The sequence below is a fragment of the Nansenia antarctica genome (assembly GCF_963989245.1).
Source record: "Nansenia antarctica genome assembly, chromosome: 1".
NCBI classification, from domain to species: domain Eukaryota; kingdom Metazoa; phylum Chordata; class Actinopteri; order Argentiniformes; family Microstomatidae; genus Nansenia; species Nansenia antarctica.
Genome location: NC_137674.1, coordinates 15,365,073 through 15,379,257, shown reverse-complemented (window position 1 = coordinate 15,379,257; position 14,185 = coordinate 15,365,073). Strand labels below are relative to the sequence as shown.

The following is a 14,185-nucleotide window of genomic DNA, read 5'->3' as shown; positions in this document are numbered from 1 at the left end:
ACCACATCAACTAAATGTTCAAACCATTCAATTAAATGTTTTTCCGATTATTTCTCTTCGACTGAGTGAACCCAAATCAACATGTAGCTGGTGGCAGCACTGATTCAGTGCCAGCTTCATTAGGCTAACATAGTTTGTGTTACAGGTCGATAGCAAGTCTACTAGCGGCAACTGTGTGGTGCAGTATAGGTCCACTGAAATCGTCCGTTCGGCTTTTTCCATCAGAGCTGTACATTTCCTTAATACCCAGCTCTATCAAACAATGTTCTACTTTGACAGGCTTCAAATCAAAACTGAAATCATGGCTGATAACCAATCATGTGACCACTGCTCACAGAGCCCAAACTTTTTTTCTTTCTTTTATTTGTTTTGATGATGTAATATTTGATGTCATGTTTTCTTGAGTGTAAAGTGTGATGTTTTTATTACCTGTAGTTCTGTTTCATGTGATATTTCTATGTCCTGTAGTTCTGTTTTATGTGATATTTCTATGTCCTGTAGTTCTGTTTTAAATTGTTTAGAACGTCTGAGGCTGTATTTCCCCTGTGGATTCACCTGCCCAGGGACTGCTGATGTCATTTAGCTACCCAGCTAACTCAGGGAGAGTCAATGACTGTCCGATGAATGTCCCTTTTAAATAAACAAATAAACAAACAAAGTCTCACAATCCTAGTACATGGAGGAAAGTATCGCTACTCAAACTCAAGCTTAAATACCCGCTAGGTTACATTCAGACCCAGAGTATTACAATGTTTTCTCTGCAGGCTGTGAACAAACAAACAAAAAAAACACACACACACAATCACATAGGGATTAATAAATCTAGATGGAGCAGTACGTGTTCCCTGGGCCATGTGTAGATTAAAGCCTTTGGGAGTCCCAGCACATCAAAGACAAAGAGACCGTCTATGTTACCACGACAGCGGCCTGTTTATCTTCACCGTGTTGGACAGCATGCTGATCTGAGGCTGCCGACCTTGATGCGCACGCACACACACACACACACACACACACACACACACACACACACACACACAGAGAGACACACACACCGTACACACACAGAGAGACACACACACACACACACCCACACCCACACACACACACACACACAGACACAGACACACAGACACACAGACACACACACACAGACACAGAGACACAGAGACACACACACCGTACACACACAGAGACACACACACCGTAGACACACAGAGACACACACACACAAAGCGGACACACACACATACACAGACACACAGAGACACAGAGACACACACACCGTACACACACAGAGACACACACACCGTAGACACAGAGACACACACACACACACAGCGGACACACACACACACACACACACACATTTGAATACTTTATTTGGTTCCACAAATTATATTATACAAACAGGGAATCAAATATTTCGGGGCTAAGCAGCACTGAACACTTAAGGGTACACATAACACCTCCTTCTCCACACGGCCAAGCTGCCCAGAGCACACACAGAGAGAGAGACACACACACACACACACAGCGGGGGGACACAGACACAGCGGACACAGCGACACACACACACACACACACACACACCTAGAGCGATTCCCAGCAGAGCCAGTAGGAGCAGAGAGAGTATGCAGGCATTCCGTTGAGCACTGTAAGTACTGATAGGTATCAAATCAAATGAGTGCTGCCTCTTCATGGTACAAGAGAGTCTCTCCATAATTCTATCAACCTGTAATGTCTTTTCCCGTTCAACGGCTGGCCACTTTCACATCCAAACCGAAGCACTCGAAAAAGCTTGGAAATAAAGGGGATACACAGGGAAATGCTGCTCGCTTCAGCATACTTGCATACGGACGGACATATTCCACAATATTAATCCATCTAAAAAAAGCCTAACTGACTATAGGTGAAAAGCATAATTGTGAGGCCCATTCAATTAGATGTTTCCTAATCACTGACTGAAACTTAACTAAAGAGGTGATTCATCTGTAACAGGATGACACGGTGTGTGTTGTTGATAGACAGACAGAGAGATACAGGTAGAGAGATAGACAAACAGACAGACAGACATACAGAGAGATAGACAGAGAGATAGACAGACAGACAGCGAGATAGATAGACAGAGATGTCTGACAGACATACAGAGAGATAGACAGACAGACAGAGAGACAGACAGACAGAGAGACAGAGAGACAGACAGACAGACAGACGGACGGACAGGGACAGAGAGATAGACAGCGGGATAGACAGAGATTGACAGACAGATTTAGAGATAGACAGACAGAAAGATAGACAGACAGAGAAGCACAACAAACTGTGTTACTGAGTAACACAACACAACAAACTGACCTGTTGTTGCCTCGAGAGATGTTCTCTGGTCCTATCCTCGCCCGTCCCACCGCCTACGTCTGTCCGTCCGTCCGTCTGTCTCGGGATGCCTGTGACAGGGACAGAGAGAGGACAACGGTCAAGGTCAGGCGGCCCACAGTCGTTCCGGGCAGGGACAGGGACAGGGACAGGGACAGGGACAGGGTGACAGGCAGGGACAGGGACAGGGTGACAGGCAGGGACAGGGTGACATGGAGGTAACACACCAGCTCTGCCCCGGGGCTACAGAGGCTGTCTGTCTGCAGACATCTGGCCTGCACCACGGAGACACACACAGACAGACACACAGAGACAGAGACAGACTCACACATAGACAGACACACACACAGACAGACACTCTCTTCAGAGAGAGCGAGAGAGAGAGAGAGAGAGAGGGCAGGGAGGGTGAGTGGGAGAAAGAGAGAGAGTTGGGGGATGCATTTGTTTACCATGTAACTCTCTGGAGGAGAGAGAAGAGGTGGAGGTGAGGACACACTCCTCTGTTCTCGGCCACCCGCAATCACATTTTAATATTTAATGAGGAGCATGGTGAAAGGGCCAGCACCCCCCAACACACACACACACACACACACACACACAGAGAGAGACACACACGCGCACACACACACACACACACACACACACACACACACACACACACACACACACACACACACACACACAGGCACACAGGCACACAGGCACACACACACACAGAGCCCCCCCCCACCCCCAAACACGTGCTGAGTGTGGCGTGCCGTGTGTCAGAGACCCTCAGAGGGGGATGTGCTCCTCCCTTCTATCGCTATGCTAATATTGACAGTCGCAGCAAAAACAAACTGGTTGCTATCAGAGCTGACTGCTGACTGCTCACCAGCATCAACACACAGAGCTGACTGCTAGCTAGCATCAACACACAGAGCAGAGCCACAGCCAACTGAAACTCCCCCTCTAGTCTACCAACAATAACAACCAGTGCTACTGTAGTACTACTTCTCTACTGTAGTACTACTTCTCAGGAACATCACCTACGTTCCTTACGGACACACACACACACACACACACACACACTTCCTTAAAGTCTCTACGTGTTCAACAGACGGCAAATGTGACAGCAGCTGGTGAAAAGGGGGAACAAGTCGGCAACCAATCAAAATGTTCGGATTTCTTTTTTTTTAAACACAGAAATACATTTCAACGTTGTTGAGAATCACAACACAAACTCGCTAGTCAAGCCAAAGTACTGCAACGCAATGGTTTCGGTGAGTAATCCCCACTGCTACCTAGTTAACTAGAACACTACTTAACATTGTTAGCAGGCTCACAAAACGAGCTGTGTTAGTTGACTAGCGAGTGTGTCATTGATTTTCAACAATGCTGAAATGTATTTACATTTTTCAAAATAAAGGTCCAAACATTAAATCGGCTGCAGACATGTACCCCTTTCACCAGCAGCTGTCACAAATATTGACGACTGTACAGTATATGGATCCTCTATTCTCTTGGTTGTAAAGAAACTCAGACCAAACCAACCAATAAGACTGTGCATAAAAAATGTTGATGAAACCAATATGTACCCAAATCCCATCCAATAAAAGCTGAGAATCTCTATGTTAACCTTATACTAACTGTTTGATATCAAATCTAAACTGGATCAAACGAGGCCTATTGTTGTTCTAATACATCACATCACCAGGCTACAGGACTTCATTTAGGCTAGAACTAAAGGCTTCTGTAGCAAGCACAGACCCACAGCATTATCCTACTTGGAAACTTGTGTTATTTGGGAAATTAATTGTTAGATGTCACAGCTTCAGAACAGAAATAGAATAAATGTTCTGTCTTATTCATAACGAGGCTAGACAGAATGAGGGAGGCTGTCACGAGCCGGTTGATATGTGGGATGATAATTTACTTAATGATATCAAGTGGCTAATCACTGCACATATGGCAGAATGGGAAGGCTTTAAAAATAAAATGCTATGTTACTTAATGTTAATTAATTTCTCAAACCATGACAAATTGAGTCAACGTCGAATGCAGTACTGGAGTCTCTCACTCCTCCTACACTTCCAAGATTAGGCTTTCAAAAATGAAATATTTTTATATATAGACTAGATGGATTAGATAGGCTAGATGGATTGACACATTGAGTTGATGGATTGACAAGTTGAAGAGGAAAACATGAAATATCATGGCCATAATAATCTAATCCGATTGGTATAATACCATAATAATAATATACCATAATATATTTTAGTAACAGCTAGGCAGATTACGGAGATTCTCATGCATAATAATTTCTCCCTAACCCTAACCCTCCTCGTCTAACTACCCTCCTCATCTAACTACCCTCCTCATCTAACTAACCTTCTGCACCCCTGTCCTGTCCCTCCTCCTCCTCCTCCTTCTCCTCCTCCCCTGTCTCTCCTCCTCCTCAGTCTCAATCACCCGTCCATTCAGCCATAAGGCCGCTAATTGATTGGTTCACCCGAGGTCCTCTTGGCTCTGACAGTGGAGGGGGGGGGGGGGGGGCAGTTGGCTGTGAGTGATTAGCCATATTTTATAGGGGAGACCGGCCAGCGGAGCTGTACATCACACTCTGGACATCTTCAAGTGTGGCTCAGCCACCTAGCATAGACACTGCAGTGTCTCTCTCTCTCTCTCTTTCACACACACACACACACACACACACACACACACACACACACACACGCATATGCATGCACATACTGTAGTTACAGCCAAGACTGATGAACACGCAAAAATATTTAATTCCCATCGACTTGCCTTGAGCAACGTGCATGCCCGCAAGGCCACGCGTTGGGAGGGAGGGGCTGGAGGGAGGGGCTGGAGCAGCGGGGGGGCAGGCCCCCCGCTCAGGCTGGCCCAGCTATAGAATATCATACTGTTTATATGGTTTATTGGGTGTTCTGTCGGTCCATGAGATGGGGGGGGGGTAGAGAGGACTGGGATGGGGGAGATAGAGGACTGGGATGGGGGAGATAGAGGACTGGGATGGGGGAGATAGAGGACTGGGATGGGGGAGATAGAGGACATATGGGGGGAGATAGAGGACAGAGGTGGGGGAGATAGAGGACACAGGTGGGGGAGATAGAGGACTGGGATGGGGGAGATAGAGGTCTGAGATGGGGGAGATAGAGGACAGAGGTGGGGGAGATAGAGGACTGGGATGGGGGAGATAGAGGACTGGGATGGGGGAGATAGAGGACTGGGATGGGGGAGATAGAGGTCTGAGATGGGGGAGATAGAGGTCTTGGATGGGGGAGATAGAGGTCTTGGATGGGGGAGATAGAGGACATATGGGGGGAGATAGAGGTCTGAGGTGGGGGAGATAGAGGACTGGGATGGGGGAGATAGAGGACTGGGATGGGGGAGATAGAGGTCTGAGGTGAGGGAGATAGAAGACTGAGATGGGGGAGATAGAGGTCTGAGATGGGGGAGATAGAGGTCTTGGATGGGGGAGATAGAGAGAATTGAGATTGGGGGGAGGGATGGAGAGGACTGAGAGGTAAGAGAGGAAAGGGGTGAGTGAGCGAGAGAGAGAGAGTTGGGAGAGCCAGTCTTGTTTGGACTAAAAGCCCACTCAGGCTGTGAGGGATGGGAGAGCAGTGCGGTGCTAGCGGTCAGCAGATGGTGAGAGAGGAATCCACTCCGTTCCCCAAAGAATGACTCTGCCTTTCAGACGCGCTCCATCACACGCGTAACACGGTTTCTCTTCATTAAAAATGATTTAGCTTTATCTCTATTTCCTCCTCCCTCCGTCCGTCCGTCCCTCCCTCCCTCCCTCCTTCCCTCCCTCCTTCCCTCCCTCCTTCCCTCCATCCCTCCCTCCTTCTATATTTGGCACTTAAAGCATCGACCGTTGAAGGGACGGCTACGACGTTCGCGAGAAAGAAAAAAAGAAAGTCCCACTATGCAATGCACGATTCTGAACCATTGCTGCTTAAAGTCCCAAATATATAGAGAGGGAGGGAGGGAGGGAGGGAGGGAGGAGGAAAGAGAGATAAAGCGGAAAAAAAATGTATGAAGAGAAACCGTGCTCAAAACCGTGCTCCCATTTTATGGTTGCGATGGTCCCAGAGTTCAACCCCACGGTAGATGAATAGAGCAGGGGACTGGCTGCCTCTCTACTCAGCGTCTTTGAGCCTCGGAAAAGCGCTATATAAATTTAATGAATTATTATTATTATTACTCCTACCATCAGTTAAGGCAGAAGAAAACATGTGAGAGAAGAAATGTTCCTTATCGATTCAGAAACCCACCTGAAGGAGTCCTGAGATAACACGTTGCATTCCTGTACTCATTCTGTCCAACAGAACTGATGTCCCTGAAGGCCGTGGCGGTAATCTATCTGCACTACAAACGCTAGCGTACAGGAGGACCGTAATTGTCTGTGCCGAGTTTGTCTCTAGGCCGACAAAAACATCCTATCGGATAATATAGTGTTCTATTCTATTCACACCAGAAATACCCATTTCCCAGGTACAGACCTATCCACCTTTCTACAAACACACTGTATTAGTAAAGCAAACATACCTTGTACCTGCGAAAATGTTCAAAACTAGGCTACATTAAAATATCAATAACAGGCCTATGCCTGCGCCACCCACAACCAGCCGACATCCAGTGAATGTGTGTGCGAGAGAGAGGAAAGACAGTGAATTGTGAGAGAGAGAAATTAGAGAAAGAGAGAGGAGAGTGAACGTGTGAGATAGGGTTGGAAGCTTTTATGGTTCAACTGAGAACTGGGGTCTCTGAAAATAGCGACGTTTTTTTTGTCAATACCGTCATAAAACTCAAAAAAAAAAAAAAAAAAAAAAATTTGAATTTTTTTTATCACATCATAAATGTGTTATAAGAAAATAAAATTGTTTCATCACCAATCCAAAGTATTTGTAGCGCTGTAGTGAACCCTACCCATAGAGGATGGACATAACTCACTAAGGATGTTTGTGTTGTATCGAGGGCCATTTAAAACTGTGTCACACAGTTGTGACGTGGTGGAGCGGTGACGGGTTGTTGATTCGCTGGATGTTTGAATGAACAGGTGCTTGAGGTAGAAGGAGACATTTAACTCACGCATTGTGTGCTTTTACCTGCAAACAAAGTCTCCTATCTCTTCTTTCCCGTCCACAGCTGTTTTTATTTATTTTAGCGCTGCTCGTGGAAAGTGTTCGAGGCCGATTCGCGGAAAGGATCATAGGGCTTTCGTCATTTCAAATTGGCGGCTCTGTCAACGCCCTACACTGTACAAACACACACACACACACACACACACACACACACAGAGTAAATCAGCAGTGGCACCAGGTCCGCTGGCAGGACAGAGGTCATTTAGAGGAGAGATGAGGAAGGAATCAGAGAGAGAGAGAGAGACACACGGAGGGAGATGAGTAATGATGGGAGCTAACCAGGAGGCACGTCTGTTTGCCACGGCAACAACAACCAGGCCACTCAGGTGGAGCATCCAGCCCTGGAAAAAACAACCTGCCAGTTCACATCACTTCTGGCCCAACGCAGAGGCCGTCTGGTGACGGGGGGTCTCGTGCACGCACGCGAGGAGGCACGCACACGTCGACACAATCAACACAATCAAAGACTACATTTTCTATTCAAAAGCATAAACACAACGACATCAAAAAGGCACTCTGAAGAAAACGTCTGGCCTTAAGACGAGGATAGAAGACAGGAGGGCAGGGTCATCTTTCTACCGTAGCGAACTGGCCTTGCTGTGTGTGGTCAAGAGCTGGGGCCTGACAGATGGAGGGGGGAGGAAGGATGGAAGGATGGTGAGAGGGGAGGATGGAGGATGGAGGGAGAAGAGGAAGGGAGGGGAGGATAGCCTGGCTCGAAGGTTTCGGCCTGCAACGTATTGCTCCTACCCCCAAGCTATGTATTTAATAATGTAGAAGCAAGGCTGTCCGCTTTAGAAATCAGATTAGTGATAATCTGGGTTAATACATCAGGAGAAAGAGAGAGGGGGGGGGGGGGGGGGGGGGGGGGGTAGAGAGGGTGAAGAAAAAAAGACTGGGGTCTACAGTACGCCATGCAAATACACCAATTAGAATTGCTCTCATAATGTAACAAAGAACACAAATTAAACTGTGTTGATGTTGACTATTGTTTACTGTTACACAATCAAAGTAATGCTGATAAACTGCGGTGGTTAAATACTGGTTGGGAATTCAACGAATTTGGATAAGAAAAAAATATATTAAAAAAGGGGTAGAATAAGTGAGGAGGAGAGGAAAAGAGGGAGAGGAAAATGAAGCTTTCCTTTGATGCGTTCAGCTCTCTGGGGGTGGTGTAAGGCTGCCTGCAGCAAGAGTGGGCGAAGTTGTGACGTCTCAGTATGAGGTGTGTGTGTGTGTGTGTGTGTGTGTGTGTGTGTGTGTGCGCGTGTGTGTGTGTGTGTGTGGGTGAGATAGAGAATGTGTAAATGAGTACCACCCACACTATCTAACGCACGTGAAGCCTATCTGAGTCGTAAAGGAACTAAGTTCACTTGAAACGCTCAAATGGAGACAGGCACCCGCCGTTTATCAAATCACCAGGAATCAGAGCTGCCTAGAGCAGAGTCTGAGAGCCTCTGTGGTCTGCAGGAGTCTGTGTCTGTGGTGAAGGGAGGCTGTGTCTGTGTTGAAGGTAGAGAGTCTGTGCGTGTGTTGAAGGTAGAGAGTCTGTGTGTCTGTGTTGAAGGTAGAGAGGCTGTGTCTGTGTTGAAGGTAGAGAGACTGTGTCTGTGTCTGTGTTGAAGGTAGAGAGTCTGTGTCTGTGTCTGTGTTGAAGGTAGAGAGTCTGTGTCTGTGTTGAAGGTAGAGAGTGTGTGTCTGTGTTGAAGGTAGAGAGTCTGTGTCTGTGTTGAAGGTAGAGAGTCTGTGTCTGTGTTGAAGGTAGAGTCTGTGTCTGTGTTGAAGGTGGAGAGTCTGTGTCTGTGTTGAAGGTAGAGAGTCTGTGTCTGTGTTGAAGGTAGGGAGTCTGTGTCTGTGTTGAAGGTAGAGTCTGTGTCTGTGTTGAAGGTGGAGAGTCTGTGTCTGTGTCTGTGATGAAGGTAGGGAGTCTGTGTCTGTGTTGAAGGTGGAGAGTCTGTGTCTGTGTTGAAGGTAGAGAGTCTGTGTCTGTGGTGAAGGTGGAGAGTCTGTGTGTGTGTTGAAGGTAGAGAGTCTGTGTCTGTGGTGAAGGTAGAGAGTCTGTGTGTGTGTTGAAGGTAGAGAGTGTGTGTCTGTGTTGAAGGTAGAGAGTCTGTGTGTGTGTTGAAGGTAGAGAGTCTGTGTCTGTGTTGAAGGTAGAGAGTCTGTGTCTGTGTTGAAGGTAGAGAGTCTGTGTCTGTGTTGAAGGTAGAGAGTCTGTGTCTGTGTTGAAGGTAGGGACTGGGAGTCTGTGTCTGTGTTGAAGGTAGAGAGTCTGTGTCTGTGTTGAAGGTAGAGAGTCTGTGTCTGTGTTGAAGGTAGAGAGTCTGTGTCTGTGTTGAAGGTAGAGAGTCTGTGTGTGTGTTGAAGGTAGAGTCTGTGTCTGTGTTGAAGGTAGAGAGTCTGTGTCTGTGTTGAAGGTAGAGAGTCTGTGTCTGTGTTGAAGGTAGAGAGTCTGTGTGTGTGTTGAAGGTAGAGAGTCTGTGTCTGTGTTGAAGGTAGAGAGTCTGTGTCTGTGTTGAAGGTAGAGAGTCTGTGTGTGTGTTGAAGGTAGAGTCTGTGTCTGTGTTGAAGGTAGAGAGTGTGTGTCTGTGTTGAAGGTGGAGAGTCTGTGTCTGTGTTGAAGGTAGAGAGTCTGTGTCTGTGTTGAAGGTAGAGAGTCTGTGTGTGTGTTGAAGGTAGAGAGTCTGTGTCTGTGTTGAAGGTAGAGAGTCTGTGTCTGTGTTGAAGGTAGAGAGTCTGTGTGTGTGTTGAAGGTAGAGAGTCTGTGTCTGTGTTGAAGGTAGAGAGTCTGTGTCTGTGTTGAAGGTAGGGAGTCTGTGTGTGTGTTGAAGGTAGGGTCTGTGTCTGTGTGTGTGTCTGTCTCTGGCGGCTCCCACAGATGAACAGGCAGAGTCTTCTCTCAGATGCACAGCACGCACACACACACACACGCACACACGTCACGCACACACACTCACACACATACACACGCACACACAGCTTCTAACCAGTCTCTGAAAGAAGTTTCTACTTCGGGGAACAAACTGATCGATAGTTATTCTCTCTCTTCCGTCGAAATTGATGAAGACATTCACTTAAAGTGACGGGCTCTCGTTTGTATGGAGAGGGAAGGAGGAGGGAGCGGGAGAGAGAGAGCTACTGTAGGCAGCCTGTATAAACATCATCTCCCTGCCACTCCCTTATGTATGGGACACCGTCGGGTGAAAAGGTCAGCATGTCATGTCGGCAATTCTCAAGCGCAAATGACCAAAAAGCGTCTTTTTAAAAATGTGTTTTCAGTAGTTTTTTTGTCATATTAAGTGTTTAAGTGTTGAAGAGGCCACTCAATACAACAAACAACAGTTTTGGGATCTCGACATACTTTAATTTGTGAATTGGATTCACTCTATCGTCTGCCACCCTGCTTCCCACTGTGAGTTAGTAATACATGGCTCGTCAACAAACGTACGTTTTAGGACGTGTTCAAAAGACAAGACTGTGTGATCATCTAATTATGTGTATGTGTGTTTAGCATGTTGACGTTCTATCAGCATGTTGTGATGTGCTAAACATGCAGTTAGATGTTCATAGCATTCATAGTTCCTTCTTAGCTGCTAGCTTGCTAGCTAACTACCAACACCATGGTAGCAAGCGCGTCTGTTTTGATTCAGACCGAGTTTCTCAGGCATTTAGTTTGAGGTGAGCCAACATTCAAATACGCCTAATCGTCTTCAACTATTTCATTGTATGACACGTCATTTGAAAGCTTACAATCTGCACTTCCTTAATCTGTAAAAAAACGGAAAAATGACCACGTCCTACTTGGGGACTTTTCCACCAGAAAATGTCACATTGGTGTTATTTCCTCCCTCTTACTGTAGAAGAGGGACTCTTGGAAAAAGGTCCTTATTTCAGCCCCAGCCCCAGCAGCAGCAGCAGCATACACAGTAGTACAATGGAGTGAGGTGAGCCATGGTGAGATGCCACACCGCAGACCCTTCTAACATGCTGGCTGGCCCTCTGTCTGTCTGTCTGACCCTCTGTCTGTCCATATCAAAGGAGAGCCCTCTTCCACGCCTGAGGCAGAGCATTACTGGAGCGAACCGTCAGAGTACGGAGCAACTCCTGGTCTCCTTGCACTGTCTGGCTAACACCAAAGTGTCATCATCAGACTCTCAACATCAAAGTCAACACAGCACAGCAGAGGAAGCTGCAGGGCAGGCTCATCGGAACAGCACCGGACGGAACGCGTTCTGTGCGTTAAAAAACGGGCGGAGGTAGAAACCGGCAGACGGGCTCGTTGTAACGCACAGGGAGGAGGGGAGGCCGTGTTAACCACTCGTGATTACGCTAGGAACGTTCAGCATCCGTACGTCACAAACGTCAGAACGTAAACATGACGGGAGACGCTCGGGACTTTTGATAGATGTGAGGTTGGCCATTAGGACTGTGGGGAGCGGGGAGGGAGCGGAGGAACGGGGCGCCAAGCTGCTGCTGCTGCTGATCCTGTCATTACCTCCCGGGTCTGAGCGGAGAGACGCACGCGAGGCGAGGCGCCGTCTTCCCCGTGTCTCATTAAAACACGCGGCGTGTTCAGCCACCGACACAGTCCTGCATTAATGCCTCTGCTGCCACCCCCCCCCCCCCCCCTCTCTCTCTCTCTCCCCCTGCCTCCCTCTCAATCACTCCCTCCCTCGTCAAACCTCCACACAGACCAGGCATGACGGAGGCGAGGGTGCTGAGGTCTTCTGAGGTTCCCAGATCAAAGCGAGAGGTGGTCGGGGGGGCGAGTGCGGGTGTGTGGGGGGGGTGGGTAGTCGTTTCACTGAGAGACTCTCTCACCACATGAGGTAGACTGGGAGGTAGGGTGCTGTCAGACGGCGTGGACAGTGGTTCTGGTTGAGAAGAAGATATAATGAAACGTCCTTGGCCACCGTCCTTGGGGACGACAATTAGAAATGGATATCCCCGGCAGCACTACAGAGGAGGAGAACCATCCTTTATTGGCTCCCGGGGGAGGACGTGAGAGTTCCCCCTGGGAAACAGGGGATGAAGTTCAATGGTTCCGAGACGGTTGTAAATATGAGTTTCCTACGCGGCGGGAATAAAGAGGAAGTGTTTTTCAGGCTCGGCTCTCCACTGCTCGTTATTACATCTGTGAAGAGCTGAACCATGGACACACGGACACACACACGGACACACACACGGACACACATATGGACAGACACAGACACGCAGACACACTGGCGCGCGCACGCGCACGCACAGGCACAGGCACACACACACACACACACACACACACACACACCTTCCTGTCACATCTAGTCTCTCTCACATTGTTCCATGGCCAGCTGTGTTATTCCCTCATTATTTACAAGGAGCAGATAACATGTCTAGAGTTAATTTCAAGTGTGGTATTTGCATTTGGAATCTGTTGCTGTCAACTCTCAATATGAGGTCCAAAGAGCTGTCACTATCAGTGAAGCAAGCCATCATTAGGCTGAAAAATCTAAACAAACCCATCAGAGAGATAGCAGAAACATTAGGTGTGGCCAAATCAACTGTTTGGTACATTCTTAAAAAGAAAGAACACACTGGTGAGCTCAGCAACACCAAAGGACCTGGAAGACCATGAAAAACAACTGTGGTGGATGACAGAAGAATTCTTTCCCTGGTGAAGAAAAACCCCTTCACAACAGTTGGCCAGATCAAGAACACTCTCCAGGAGGGAGGCATATCTGTGTACCTGCGTATCAAAGTCAACAATCAAGAGAAGACTTCACCAGAGAGAATACAGAGGGTTCACCACAAGATGTAAACCATTAGTGAGCCTCAAAACAGGAAGACCAGATTAGAGTTTGCCACAAAAACATCTCTAAAAGCCTGTCCAGTTCTGGAACAACATCCTATGGACAGATGGGACAAAGATCAACTTGTACCAGAATGATGGGAAGAGAAGAGTATGGAGAAGGAAAGAGACCGCTCATGATCCAAAGCATACCACCTCATCAGTGACGCATGGTGGTGGTAGTGTTATGGCGTGGGCATGTACGGCTGGTTAGAACTGGTTCCCTCGTATTTATTGATGATGTGACTGCTGACAAGAGCAGCAGGATGAATTCTGAAGTGTTTTCGGGCAACATTATCTGCTCATATTCAGACAAACGCTTCAGAAGTCATTGGACGGCGCTTCACAGTGCAGATGGACAATGCCCTGAAGCATACTGCGAAAGCAACCAAAGAGTTTTTTGAAAGCAAAGAAGTGGAATGTTATGCAATGGCCAAGTCAATCACCTGACCTGAATCCAATTGAGCAATGCGTTTCACTTGCTCAAGACAAAACTGAAGGGGAAATGCCCCAAGAACAAGCAGGGACTGAAGACAGTTGCAGTAGAGGCCTGGCAGAGCATCACCAGGGACCAAACCCAGCGTCTGGTGATGTCTATGATGTCTATGATGTCTATGGTTTCCAGACTTCAGGCTGTCATTGACTGCAAAGATTTGCAACCAAGTATTACAAGTGACAATGATTTGATTTATGATTGTTAGTTTGTACAATTACTTTTGGTCCCTTAAAAAGGGGGGGGGGGCACATGTAGAAACTGTTGTAATTCCTACACTGTTCACCTGATTTGTTTCATTTCAAGTCCATTGTGGTGGTGTACAGAGCCATGATTATG

At 47.4% G+C, this 14,185-nt stretch overlaps 1 long non-coding RNA gene across 1 annotated transcript in view; it reads right to left on the bottom strand.

The window, feature by feature from the left end:
• The window catches only part of LOC308161833, a 77,435-nt gene that overhangs the window by 12,474 nt on the left and 50,776 nt on the right, over window positions 1-14,185 (bottom strand). Inside the window, exon 3 of the long non-coding RNA XR_013937567.1 lies at window positions 2,353-2,441. This is a non-coding gene — a long non-coding RNA (uncharacterized lncRNA). The remainder of the gene's footprint in view (window positions 1-2,352; window positions 2,442-14,185) is intronic.